Genomic DNA, 13,804 nt, shown 5'->3' with positions numbered 1-13,804 from the left:
ATATCTCCTGCCTGATTTTCCATTCATAGCAAGTAGCTTTTGACTTTCATTAGCGAGCCTGTGCTTTTTCCTTAAGACAGGCTTGCTCTTTAAAGGAAACATGGTTGAACCCACCTGCCACTGTTTTACAAGGCTCTGATATTTCCCCGGAGTTTTTTTTTTTATTTCAAGAATTTGAAGCTTCATCTTAAAAAGAACTGGTGCTTACAGAGCCTGAAAGCGAAGAAAATGTTAAGCGGAGAAGAAAAGGAAATGTACAGCTCCACTCCACCATTCTGCCACCAAAACACTGGCTTTGTAAACAAGAAGTGATGGGTTTTAACCACTTCAGACACTGTCAACATTATAGCATTTGTGTCTGGGGACATTTTAGATTAACATTCTCCTCATAGAATCCTACCCACCCAAAATCTATGCTGATTCAGAGCCTATTATGATGAGCACTTTCACACACACTAAATAACACATGTTTCAGTCCACTTTCAATGCGCATGGCAATGGGATTTTATTGTGTGAAATGGCAAAATCTTGTAAAGGATCGCTGAAGTGGGTTGAAATTGCATTATTTAGAATATGTGAAAGCAGGAGGATGTCCACATCACTTTTGTGACTCCATTCTCTCAAATTCTGAGGGGAAATTCTTAATGCTCTTTCATACACACACAAACCCCTAAGAGGAGAAAGTAACAAATGACCAGGAATGTACTGCATTTATTTGAATACAATGACAAGGTTCTGACGTCATGACAATCTTATGGTGATTATTTAAAATTTTATATGCTAGTTTTCAGAAATGTGCCCAAGTAAAAACAATACTATAAAATCATAAAACAACATAATATTAAAAATAATCCATGGGCAAAGAAACAGCAAAGAACAGCACTGAGTATCCTAAAACGATATCCATAAAATAGCTTTCAGGCTAGAAAATAATAAAAACAGCTTTGAAAAGATGGATCCACAAAAGCCTGTGTCAAAAGAAATACTCTGGCCTAGCAACTAAAGGACAGTCAAGTATGTGCCAGGTGAGCCTGAAGGGCAAAGACATTCTAAAGATGAGATGCCTACCACTGCAAAAGCCCTACAAAAGAACTTAAAACTTCTGTAGTCCCCTTCTAATTGTATTGAGTTAATAAGATACGTCTGTCTTTTCAGCAAACCACACAGTGTGATTCTAAGAACACTTTCCTGGGGGGAAATAGACCGGAGTGGGATTCTGAGAGGACCTGCTTAGGGTAGGCCATTACACCCAACTCAACGAACAGTAGTTTGCACTTATGTTGCAGATGACAGGACTATAAAGTTTAGAAAAGAGACAACTAAGGGAGGACATGGCAGAGGTTTATAAAACCCCTTGTTCACGTCAGCATGTCTCAACTGCAACTTGACAGACATTTACCTAGTGTCATGGTGGAGGGAAGGTGGAATGGTATAGCCCAACCTCGTCAGATCTCGGAAAGTTAGCAGAGCCAGTACTTGGAAAGGAGACCTCTGAGGAAGACTCTACAGAAGAATGCAGTTTCGCTTGCCTTGGAAATCCCTTCCCGGGGGTGCCAAATGTTGACTGCAACTTTGCAGCACTTTACCCATGCACACCTAGTGGGTCACAGATGGAGTTCACACTGTCCTTGTAACCCGTGAGCTGTTGCTGGAGGATCTTCCTTGCTCTTTTTTTCCTGATAGGGAAGGCACAATCAATGTTTCCTCAACAAAACGTTTCTTTAAATGACCATTTAATTGCAGTCCCTAAAAGGTAGCATTTATGTACTCACAAACGTTAACTTTTCAAAGAAAGCTGATATAATTTTCTCCTGGGGGATGGAAGGTTTACCAGTTAAGGAGAAAATAACTCTGAGAATGAGGGATGCACTTTGCTGCTTTTAAGGTACTTAATTTGAATTCATGGTGATATTGGATGGGGAGGAAATGATTTTCGATAATCGAGCTCCATTTTCATAAGAGCTTGGCTTCTTGAAGCATATTATTCTGGTGGGAAATGCACAATAAGCTGAGCTAAACAGAGGTAAAGGAGATTAGGTCTGTTTGCGTGATAAGGACCACCTAAGTATGTTTTTTAAGTGATATGATTTGATGGTTTTAGATGAGGAATAATGGAAAGAAGCTGAAAATAGCAGAATGGGGTACATTCCTTTTTAAATTTATCATCTAATACTTGAGAAAGCACACCATGTAGTTGTACAAATCTGGTACTAAAAAAGAAGAAGAGCTGTTTTTTTAGATCCTGCTTTTCATTACCCAAAGGAGTCTCAAAGTGGCTTACAATTGCCTTCCCTTTATCTCCCTACAACAGACACCCTGGGAGGCAGGTGGAGCTGAGAGAGCCCTGAGAGAACTGTGACTGCCCCAAGTTCACTCAGATGGCTGCATGTGGAGGAGGAGTGGGGAATTGCACCTGGCTTTCCAGATTAGAAGCCACTGCTCTTAACCAGTAGACCAAGCTGGCTCTCATTGCATACCTGTAATGGTTTTTCACCCTCACAAAAGTGTGGCTTCTATGACCACATTCCACACTTGCTGGACAGCCTGTCCCACAGAGCATACTTCCGCTTTGCTAGCACAATGTCTTATTGAATAACACTGATAGAATCATAGAATCATAGAGTTGGAAGGGGCCATACAGGCCATCTAGTCCAACCCCCTGCTCAACGCAGGATCAGCCCACAGCATCCTAAAGCATCCAAGAAAAGTGTGTATCCAACCTTTGCTTGAAGACTGCCAGTGAGGGGGAGCTCACCACCTCCTTAGGCAACCTATGATCTTGCATGAGTGCAAGTGCTAGTCACAGAGGAAGAACCAGAGGCTGTCAGTGGGATTCAAACCAATACCTTTCTAACTCTGTATTCTTGTTCTCAGCCATTTTGCTGTCTAGTTTTGCATGCTCTAGGCGCGTACTACAGCACACGCTCAAGGTTTATCATGTTGAATGCAAATATATGAAAACAGATATAACATATGGATAGTCTGGAGAACATTTTGATTCTCACCCTAGTTGGGGAGGGGGAAGGAGTGATATTCCTTGATGTTCGGGTTGCCACCCTCCCGGTGGTGCCTGGAGATCTCCTGAGATTACAACTGTCCTCCTGGTGACAGATACCAGTGTGCCTGGAGAGGAAATGGCCCCTTTGGGAATTTGACTCTAAGGTATTATCCCCCACTGAAGTCCTTTACCAAAACCCATCTTCCCCATGCTCCCCTCCCCCAAATCTCCAGGTATTTCCCAACCCAGAGCAGGCAGCCCTACTCAAAGGCATCTGCAAATCTAAGACCGTGTGTCGCTGGCAGGAACACTAAGAGGCAGCCAGTTTCTCATTTGAGTTTGTTTACAAGAACGGGCAGGAAGAGACTGTTAATGTAAGTCCCCTGCTTTGAAACAGCCTTTCCCCAGCCATGCAGATAATTTCTAATCTCTTCAGAAGTGAAGGTTTTAGTAGAGATGTGCTTTATGATTGGGACTCTGCTTCAGCCTCTGCATGTGGTTGTGTCTCTGCTACCCGTTGTGGACGGACACAAGCTAATTTATTGACGTTCAGCACTGCAATGTTTTATCTTAGAGACTGAGCACAGCTCTGCAGCATGCTGGGCCACGTTTGTGTTCCTCTTTACAAAACTCACATTAAGCAAGACGTATGAAATGAGGGCACTTAGGAATCATAACTTCCATCGGAGCCAGAAGTCTCCGAGTGGTTTTCAATCCTGCATCAGCGATAGTAATAAGCTCCAGCTTTGTGTTTTGATATCTGGTTTATTTCGATGGAGTCCACAGCAACAACAGCCTGTATGAATTACGCAGGTAGGCATGCATTTAGAAAATGTTATTCATTTAGAGATTTATATGCTGCCTCTCCAGAGATCAGCTCAAGAGGGTTTACAAATCTGAAAATGATACAATAAAATCATCAAAATGACTAGACAATTATCAACAGTAAAAATGAGCTATAAAAACAATATATAACACCATTCAGCATAAAATGATGTCAATAACTTGGCCCCTGGACTAGAAACATACCAGAAAAAAGAGCTAAAAAAAAAGAATGGAACCCCACATTTAAAAGAAATATTTCAGCCTGACTCCTAAAGAACAATAAAGTAGATGCCAGTGAGTTAAGTGGACAGGGGAAGGTATTACAAAAGCAACAATTGGCCTCTGAAAAAGCTTTCACTCTGGTCAAGATTTGTCTCACCTCACAGTGAGTAGGACTTATGGACATCTTAGAAGTCCTGCATAGCCTTAATTCCTTTTCTCAAGCTGTGACTGGTGTTGCAAAGGTCTCCTGATTTCAGCTCCTGCTGTTGTTACTACAACAGCCAAAGAGCTGCCTCTTCCTTTGGCAGCACAATAAAGGCTGAAAGCTCAGAACTATGGGGGCAGGTCTTTCCCACCCAATTACGTTTACCAGGTTACCTGCCAAGGCAGAGAAACTCCTTCCATTGCCAGGTCTTGTTCACTCTTGCAGTGAGAGAAAATGAGGGGAAGAGCTGATGTTGTGGAACCAGTGATGTCATTTCCAGCTGCCGCATCCACAATGCTCTAGGAATTTATCCAATCTCTATAGCCTTTAACATAGAGATCAGGGACATTCCTAGAGTGGTGTGTGTGGGAGTGTCATCATGTGGAAGTGACATGGCTGCATCAGTAATGCTTCCTTGCCCCCTCTCCACCCCCAAAAGCACTCAGGGGTCATTAGCATGTTTCTTGATGACCCACAATTTTTTGTGGTAGTAAGGGAAGAAGTGGAAGCAATACCCATTCCAATGAAGATGTGGAATGTGAAGGGGCTTTCAAATGACTTCATGAATGTCTGATTCAAATGGGTAGCCATGTTGGTCTGAAGTAGCGCAATAAAATCCGAGTCCAGTAGCACGAAGGCCTTAAATAAATCTTTGTTGGTCTTAAAGGTGCTCCTGGATTCTGATTTCACGAATGGCTCTTTAGACTAGAACCAAATTACATTTGGTTGATATGTAAGAGGTGTTATAATTTGTGTTGACAATACAGGCTGTGGATATTTGCCTCAACAACACATGTATGTAAATTTATTCAATTCAGAGAAAGGTAACAGGAGACCTTGTGCAAGGATGAAACACGAAATTTGTGGAGCATTCTGTGTCTTTTGTGTCTGGAATCTTAGGGGAACCTGGGCTGTAGTCTCTCATAAAGCTACAAGTGTCTTTTTTACAAAGAATGTGGTTTTGATGGATCCCTGTGGAGTCTGGAAAACAACAAAAGGATTTCTGTGGCACTGAAGTTCTAGGTAGAGTTTGGCATGCAGTAAGGCAGTTGTGTAAGGCTTCAGCACATTCCCAGGGGACACAAACGTGTCTCAGCATGCTGCAGAGCTGAGATCAGTCTCTTAGATAAAACATTGCAATGCAGCATTATTAATAAATGATGTGTCCATCTGCAACCCCTAGTGCTGACATAGTCACATGGAGAAGCGACGTGTGGTCCCAATCACAGCATGCATTTACTACTAGAAGGAGGCTCAAAGCGGCTTACAAACACCTTTTCCTTCCTCTCTCCATAATGGACACCCTGTGAAGGAAGATCTGCTCTGTGAGAACAGCTCCACAAGGACTATGACTGGCTGCAAATGGAAGAGCGGGGAATGAAGCCCGTCTCTCCAGATTAGAAGCCGCAGCTTTTTACCACTACACCAAGCTGGCTACTACAAGGCATGGTAAAAAATAAATTCCTAGAGTTATAGGACAGAAGGACAGAATTCAGCACATGGATGCTGTTTTTCTGCAGGAGCCCCATGTTGAGCATAATGTACAGCAATTACAGTCTTCAAGGCCAGGCTCATATAGACAATATTACAGCTATCAATCATACTAAACCTAGATATGAGTTCAGTAGCAACTTACAGATCGACAGGCCTTTCAGGGTATAAGATTTTTGAGAGACAGCTCTTGAAAGTTTCCACCCACGGAAATCTTTAGTAAAAGGCGAAAGATTTATGTGATCTGAAGAGAAACCAGTTCCACTCTGGATCTCTTATTGGTCTATCTTCAGAAACATGGCTACCCTCTGAAGCTTACTAAACCAAGACTACCGAATCAAGAAGTCTACCTTCAGACCAACTTGGCTATCCATTTGAATCAGACATTCATGAAGTCATTTGAAAGCCCCTTCACATGCCACCTCTTTATTGGAATGGGAATCATAGAATCAAAGAGTTGGAAGGGGCCATACAGGCCATCTAGTCCAACCCCCTGCTCAATGCAGGATCAGCCCTAAGCATCCTAAAGCATCCAAGAAAAGTGTGTATCCAACTTCTGCTTGAAGACTGCCAGTGATAGTTAATGGGAAAACAGAATAAGTGTTTCAAGAACAATGGGGCCCTTATCTGAACTGTTTAAGAAGATAAACTAAAAGGGGACACTCAAAGGAGGGGATTTAAGTATAACAAATGAAGAGTATAATCTATTTTTCTTTTTCTGAAAATAAAATACATATTTAAATTAAAAAAAAAATCTACCTTTTACATCTGTGTGTGTGCATCTGGGAGATATGGGATTAGCAAGAACGACAGATTGACAAACACATTTTGCTCACACACCTGATGGCATGTCATTGACCAGGGGAAATTGCTCATTGGATAGCTCTTCCTATTGATTGACCTTGAGTGACTTACACTATACTTATTTGATGTCTGATCGTAAGGACTGTTATCAGTTCACACTGCCTAGTCCATTTTGAGTTTTAGTGAGAGAGCTGGACTAGAGGTGTAGTATATAAATAAACAAACCCCGAGAAAAGAAGTGTTTAGGGAAATTGGGGCCAGGGTCTATAACTTTCCCTACTTTTTGTCTTCACATGCCATACAAGAAAAGGCTGAGGGACTGTTGAATTTGGTGCATTCCAAGAGTCTAAGAGAGTTTTGTTGCAGCTAGAAATACAGCCACAATGAATTTTGAGAGTCCGGCCAATGAGTTGTTCATGGCATCAGTCTGCCAAGCCATATGCTTACCTGCAGCTTATCCCTTACTATCTCCTGTGGGTCAATGCCTGAATGGACAAATATACAGTTTAAATGTACAGCTCTTGATTTGTTGCATTGATCCCCAATAGGCTGTTTTAAAGTCTGCATCACTTCTCAGCTGGTGGGCTAGAAATCTCTGGCAGCTTTTGGTTTTCGGGTTATCCACAAAGAATAACAATTGCTTTTCGGAAAATGCATGGAGTAAGGGTATAATGTGTACTGTTTGGTACTTCTGCAATCGTTGTTGGCCAGTTTTAAGTGACCTGAAGACTTCAGATGCAAGTGAGGGGAAAAAAACTTGGCATTAATTTTAAAATAAGGTTCTAGCCATCAGAGTTGGGAAGAAAAAACAGAAAATGCAATGATAGTGTTCTTTTAATTGCTTAGAGAAGTGAAGCTTTTAAACATTGAATCTCCTGGCTTTGTGATTTTTTTTGATAAAACAAATAAGCGGTTGAATTCTTCCGGTTAGTTTATGGATGAATGTTCATGAGATCCAAACCTTAAGCTTCCTCTGGCTTAGGATGCCACGTGATATACCACATGATTTTCTGGGTGAATAATAATATACTGTGGAATAAAATCCTGTTCTCTTTCTCTTCTTCCCCCATCCCCTGTGAATCTGGAGGCTGATTTGAGGGGCTACCCATGCTGACTTTCGCTGCCATGTGTGGAAAACTGAAATAGAAGTGAAGAGCTTTTTTTGTACACTGCTTTTGACTACCTAAAGGAGTCTCAAAGCAGCTTACAATCACCTACCTTTCCTCTCCCCACAACAGACACCCTGTGAGTTAGCTGAGAGGGCTCTGAGAGAACTGTGACTGGCCCAAGGTTATCCAGCTGGCTGCATGTGGAGAAGGAGCAGGGAATCAAACCCAGTTCTTCAGTTTAGAGACCACTGCTCTAAACCACTACACCAAGCTGGCTCTAAAGAAACTCCTGACAAATCCCTGATCATGAGATTTTGTGGAAACCTTGCCTGAACTAATAACCTGCATTTTTTCCCCTGGCATGTGTTAAATCACCCCAAGGTTGCTTAGATGTGAATGAAATTAGCCGTCCAGGATAACTGCCTGTGTGGAAGAATGCTGGATTGTGAAACTAGAAGAAGAGCTTTTTTCGTCCTCACTTTTTACTACCCAAAGGAGTCTCAAAGCAGCCTATAATTGCCTACCCTTCCTCTCCCCACAACAGACACCCTGCAAGGGTGGTAGGGCTGAGAGAGCTCTGAGAGAACTGTTATTGGCCCAAGGTCACTCGCTGGCTGCATGTGGAGGAATGGGGAGTCAAACCCGGTTCTCCAGATTAGAGGCCACTGCTCTTAACCACTAGGTAGATCATTGGTCTTATCCAACTGGGCCCTTGTTATATTTTTAAACTTTTCTGTCTCACTTAAACCTTCCACAACAGTAATTCTCCCCCTCTGGTTATGACAGGTTAGAACTTGGCAGAATCTGTATTTAGCTAACTTTTAATACCTTGATCCTGGTTCACTGACCACCACGGTTTTACTGGTTAAGCCAGAAAGATACCAGCTGGTTAGTATCCCTAGTTTAACTAACCAGACCTATCTCCTAAAGGATGTAAAATCTAATTAATTTTTTCTAGGACATCTTTTTATGTCCTCCGGTGACAGTAATTATACAATTTAGCCTAATAGCATAGTCTATTGCATAAAGTCCTTCTTAAATAAGTTGGAAGGGGTTTTTTAACATCGCTGTGCAGAAAACTTCATTGCATTGCACATTAAATTGCCATGGCCTATGACCATGTTTTCAATCAACTCATTTAATGGCTTCGCATTAAAATGGCAGTAAAGAATTTTTTTTTCTGTGAATTTCTAATTAAGTCAATTCATGATAATGTGAGAGCAACAAACTCTGTACAGGGGACATCAGTGCCCTGCTAATTGATTTAGGGTGGTGTCCTCGGTTGTAACAATACCTGGAATGGTGTCTGATGCAACCTGCCTCCAGGAAGTCAGGCAGAAATGAGAAAATCTTCACATGTAGTTCCTCTAAGGGAGCAATCCTAAACTGATCTAATCAGAAGTATTTGCCATATTGTTTAATGGGCTTATTCCCAGAAGTGTGTTCTTCCTGTCTTATGAATAGGTGGTCTCTGAAACATTGACACAGAGCTATTTGCATGTGGGATTACGATATGAACACAGCACTGGTAGTTTTTGCTTGTTCTGATGAATGCTGGAGAAAATCCTGCTCTTTGTCTTCTTGGCAAAGTCACTGGCAGAGCATCAATCATGGAGGTCAACATCGACAGAGAATTTTGTTTTCACCCCTGAAAGCTTGAAACGGCTATCCATAGCGTCAGGAAAAGGCGCCTCATACATTACGCTTCCGTCAAAGTTAGATATGAGAAATCCTTTAATGCCTTCTCAATAATGTGAATTGCCAATTGGAAATGTGATAAAGTGTCACAAATGGCTATGAAGGTTTGAACGGCATTCATAATAACATGCTTGGTCGCAGAACGGGGAAGGCTAGGTGCTCTCAAGCATGCTGTCCGTAGAGCGCAAACTTCCAAAATCTATTCTCGGGTTTCAGACTGAGAAAAATGAAAGGTCCGTTCCCCCCTTTAAGACAGAGGGCTGATCTGGTAGTACTTGGCTTCCTGTTTCTGAGCCTCCAGGTGGGATCTGGAGACCACCATAATTACAGCTCATCTCCAGACTACAGATATCAGTTCCACTTGTAACCAAGACTGCTTTGAAGGGTGGACTCTACGAGACCCACAGAGATCCTTGTCTTCTGTAGCTTCCAACCTCCAGTCTGCAAAAGTTTCCCAATTTTGAGCTGGCTACTCTATCCTCCCACCTCACCCTTGTTGGCTGAGGGGGGGGGGTGTTAAGCTTATGGCCAATGTCACATTTGCTGGTTATGGAAGGGTCAGCTAGTGTTTTTCACTAAGTGGGTTGTAACATTTCCAGCATGGGTCAGCCTTTCCCCAGCTAATTTACATGCAAAGAGTAGCAGTGGGGAGACTGGGGAGATTCTACTTGCTATCCTTGGGGAAAAGAAAGCTGTCTTTACCTTACAATTTCCCACACCCATTTTAAGCCCCTTATTTATTTGTTTGCTTAGAAAATTTACATGCTATCCCTCTGGCTACTGCTTAGGGAAGCTCAAAAAGTAAAAACAGGGTGACAAAAGCATCGAAACAACAATTAAGAATTGTAAACATTCAAACAATGTATAAAATGGCAAGACGAGGGTGTTAAAATAGCATGAAACGAGAGTGCACATCCTAAAATAGGTGTAGAGCAGTCTTCAAGTAGTAAACAGACAACAAGAGCCAGCATGGTGTGGTGGTTAACAGTGGCAAACTTTAGGGCAGGGAGGGGTCTCAGCAGGATCTAATGCCATAGAGTCCACCCTCCAAAGCATCCATTTTCTCCAGGGGAACTGATCTTGTTTGTCTGGAGATCAGGTTTAATACTGAGAGATCCACAGTTGACACCTGGAGGCTGGAACCCTCTTCACAGAGCTGTTTTTATGGTGAGTCCCTCCAATATACATGTGACTGTGAGTCAGGATGGACTCTTGACCTGATTTATAACATATGCTACCTATAGTTGGGTCTCATGGTTATTACAGAGAACAAGTCTCCCAAAAGATTAGAAATGCTTCTTAAATGAATTAGGGAGGTGACCTACCCATGCTCACATGAAGTGGGAAATTCCATTCTCTCCTCTCTCAGACTTTAATCATTCAGTAGAAATTATCCTGTCATAAATTTAAAGCCTGTGAGGGCCTTTTTTTTTTTTTTTTTTTTTTAGTCTTAGGTGGTCCAAACTGGTCTCCACTGGCTGAATCCAGGCAGGAGAATTTCAGCAGAGTGTTCAAGACGCAGTTGAGTAGGATCAACTATCCATCCTTGCCTTTTGTGCCTGAGGCACTATATTGATTTCTTGGGGGGTGTAGAACCTATTCTATAAGAGATTTTTAAAAAATAGGGTTTTGACATCATTCCTGTTGAGTGTGATTTATTGTTAGCTGCCTTGGAACCTGTTTGGTGAACAAAAAATAGGATACAGGCATCTTCAAATGCATAAATAAAACAAATTCCTCATAATATAACCCCACACTGCCCCATAAAGCTTTTGATCTAGCAACTGGGAGTGTAGTGCCAACGATGAGGTTTCTTCCATCATAATTGTTATCCTTCTCCCTGGCTGGGTGATGAATCGGTAGTACTTACCCAGTTCCCGGATGCTTACTACAATGCTTATAATTACCATATATAAGGTTCCAGATGCCTCAGTGTCTGGAGGAAGTTCCTGACAGAGTGGTTCCTCAGTGGAACAGGCTTCCTTGGGAGGTGATGGGTCCTCCTTCTTTGGACGTTTTTAGGCAAAGGCTAGATAGCCACCTGACAGCAATGCTGATTCTGAGAATTTAGGCAGATTTTAAGGGGCTAGGCAGAAAAGACTGTGTCTGAGCTTGGCTCTTGTGGCCCTTTCTTGCGTGCCCATGGAAATCCCTATCACCACTTCGGGGTTGGAAGCCATATTTCCTCCAGGCCAGACTGGCCAAGAATTCTGATTTGGGGGAGGCATCGTCTGGGCATGGAACTGGGGCCACTGTGGGTGGGCAGGTAGTTGTGAATTTTGTGCATTCTGCAGGGAGTTGGACTAGATGACCCTGGAGATATGTTCCAACTATGATTGTAGGATTCTAAGATGGGAACTTGGGAAGCAAAATTAATGTGGCTTACTAACTCTACCAACAAACTGCTCTCTTTCATACAAGAAGAAGGAGAAGGAGTCTCAAAACAGCTTACGATCACCTTCCCTTTCCTCTTCCAACAACAACCATGCTGTGAGGTAGGTGAGGCTAAGGTATTACTGATATTACTGCTTGTTCAGAACAGCTGTATCAAGCTGTGATAAACCCAAGGTCACCCAGCTGGCTGCATGTGGGGGAGCAGGGAATCGCTGCTCTTAATTACTACGCCAACATGCTAAACCAGTTACCAGCTATCAAGTATACTATCAAGTGCCAACTCAGCAAGTCAGCTAATTCAAGGAGCCAGCCTGGTGTAAGGGAAAGGCCACTGCCTGCTTGGGAAGTCCCTGGAAGCTTGTCTCTTTTAAAGAGCTGCCACTACCACAGCTTATTAGTGGTGGTGAGTTGGGGCAGCTTGTGGGGAGTCAGGTCTTGACCACCTACTCACTGGCTCTTGCCTATTGTGGGGAAAGGAATCAGGAGGCCAAGAGATGAATGCTAGAGGGCATGCATGGCCTGTCAAGTGGCCTTGACAGTGCTGTCCACAGATTGCAATTGAGGGAGTCAGTAGCAAGAGGAACACAGAGCTAGAAGCTCTCCTGACCCTGTGTTCTTCAGGGGTCCCCGGCAGATGACACCAAGCAGTGAACCAAGAGAAATCCCTGACAATCCCTTCCCCCAGCTTATTGGGTTCTATCAGGCCCTATAAAGCTCCTACAATCTGGCCTTCTGATACCTCAGTCTATGTAACTCACTGTTGAAGCATAAACTGAGCTGGCTTTAGTAACAATTAAAATATGGAAGAGTGATTGGGGAGCCCTAAGTTCACATCTCCATTCTGCCGTGAAGCAAAATGAATGACCTTGAGCCAGTCATTCCTATGTGTCGAGCAAAAAGAAATACAAAGTATATGTGGAAATGTACTTCAGTGCCCTGTTCTTAAATGGTTTTTATGACTGCAGGGAGGAGCAGTTTTATCAATCAAATTATAAATAAATATTTTCAAAGATAGCAATCAACATGTTGCTATTGTCTGAATTTTTAAAGATTTAATTGCTTGCCTGATTTATACTCTGTTCCAGGGGTAGTCAACCTGTGGTCCTCCAGATGTCCATGGACTACAATTCTCATGAGCCCCTACCAGCATTTGCTGGCAGGGACTCATGGGAATTGTAGTCCATGGACATCTGGAGGACCACAGGTTGACTACCCCTGCTCTATTCTACTCTCTACTCTACTCCCTGCTCTACTCTACTGTCAGGTGGAAGGCAGTGGCAAACCACCTGTGCTCATCTCTTGCTGGCATACTCCACTCTTTCCTCGGTTTCAACCACATCATTATGATATATTCTTCCAGCCTCACTTACGTAAGCCCACCATTCCTACCATGCAAGAAATGGATGGAAGAGCTTTGTGTCCCACTCGTAAAGCCATGCACTGAGGTTTCTAATCAGGGAAATTCAAGTGTGGTGTCACTGCTTGCAGGCTGTGGCAAAGGCTGAATGAGATTAATGAGGGCAGTCAAGGCTACTTTTCCCCACCGTCACTCTTTCTACATTGTGCAGAGTGGTTCATAACACGCATCAGGCACAGAGGAGGGAAAGTGATGTCACATATTTATTCCGCATGTTGATTGTACATCCAAAGGAGCCGCAATTTCAAAGACAACCGAGCTCTGAGGCCAGGATAAACAATCTCGTTGAAAATGACTCATTTGCAGCATATATATATTTGTCTGATTGCTGTTTACTAGTGTTGTTGTGCTTTCGTGAAACATTTGTCAATATTTAATTTGTTGGTTAAAGCTAGAGTATGCAGTCAGGACAATTAGAAAATGTAACTCTGCATGTTAATTGAACGTTGGTTTATTCTGTTCTGATTATAACAACCTGGAGAAGATTAAATCAATACTGGCTTCTCCCTGGATCATTGGGTTATCGACTACTTCCTTGGTTCTTTAAAGATAGTACAATGTGATTCTTCTGTACTGTGCTCCTAAAAGGATACATCCCTTTTCTATCGAGGCATGATCTTATTTGACCATTGTCCCTGTCC

General features: G+C 42.6%; 1 protein-coding gene and 1 pseudogene across 2 annotated transcripts in view; one reads left to right on the top strand and one right to left on the bottom strand.

Annotated features, from left to right (window-relative positions):
- Nucleotides 1–13,804, top strand: part of LOC143843039 (schwannomin-interacting protein 1) — a 448,653-nt gene that overhangs the window by 177,139 nt on the left and 257,710 nt on the right. The window lies entirely within an intron of this gene.
- Nucleotides 5,897–6,005, bottom strand: LOC143844099 (U5 spliceosomal RNA; annotated as a pseudogene).

The sequence above is a fragment of the Paroedura picta genome, chromosome 8 (genome assembly GCF_049243985.1).
Source record: "Paroedura picta isolate Pp20150507F chromosome 8, Ppicta_v3.0, whole genome shotgun sequence".
NCBI classification, from domain to species: domain Eukaryota; kingdom Metazoa; phylum Chordata; class Lepidosauria; order Squamata; family Gekkonidae; genus Paroedura; species Paroedura picta.
The sequence above is the reverse complement of the archived record's forward strand: the minus strand, read 5'-3'. Positions and strand labels throughout refer to the sequence as shown.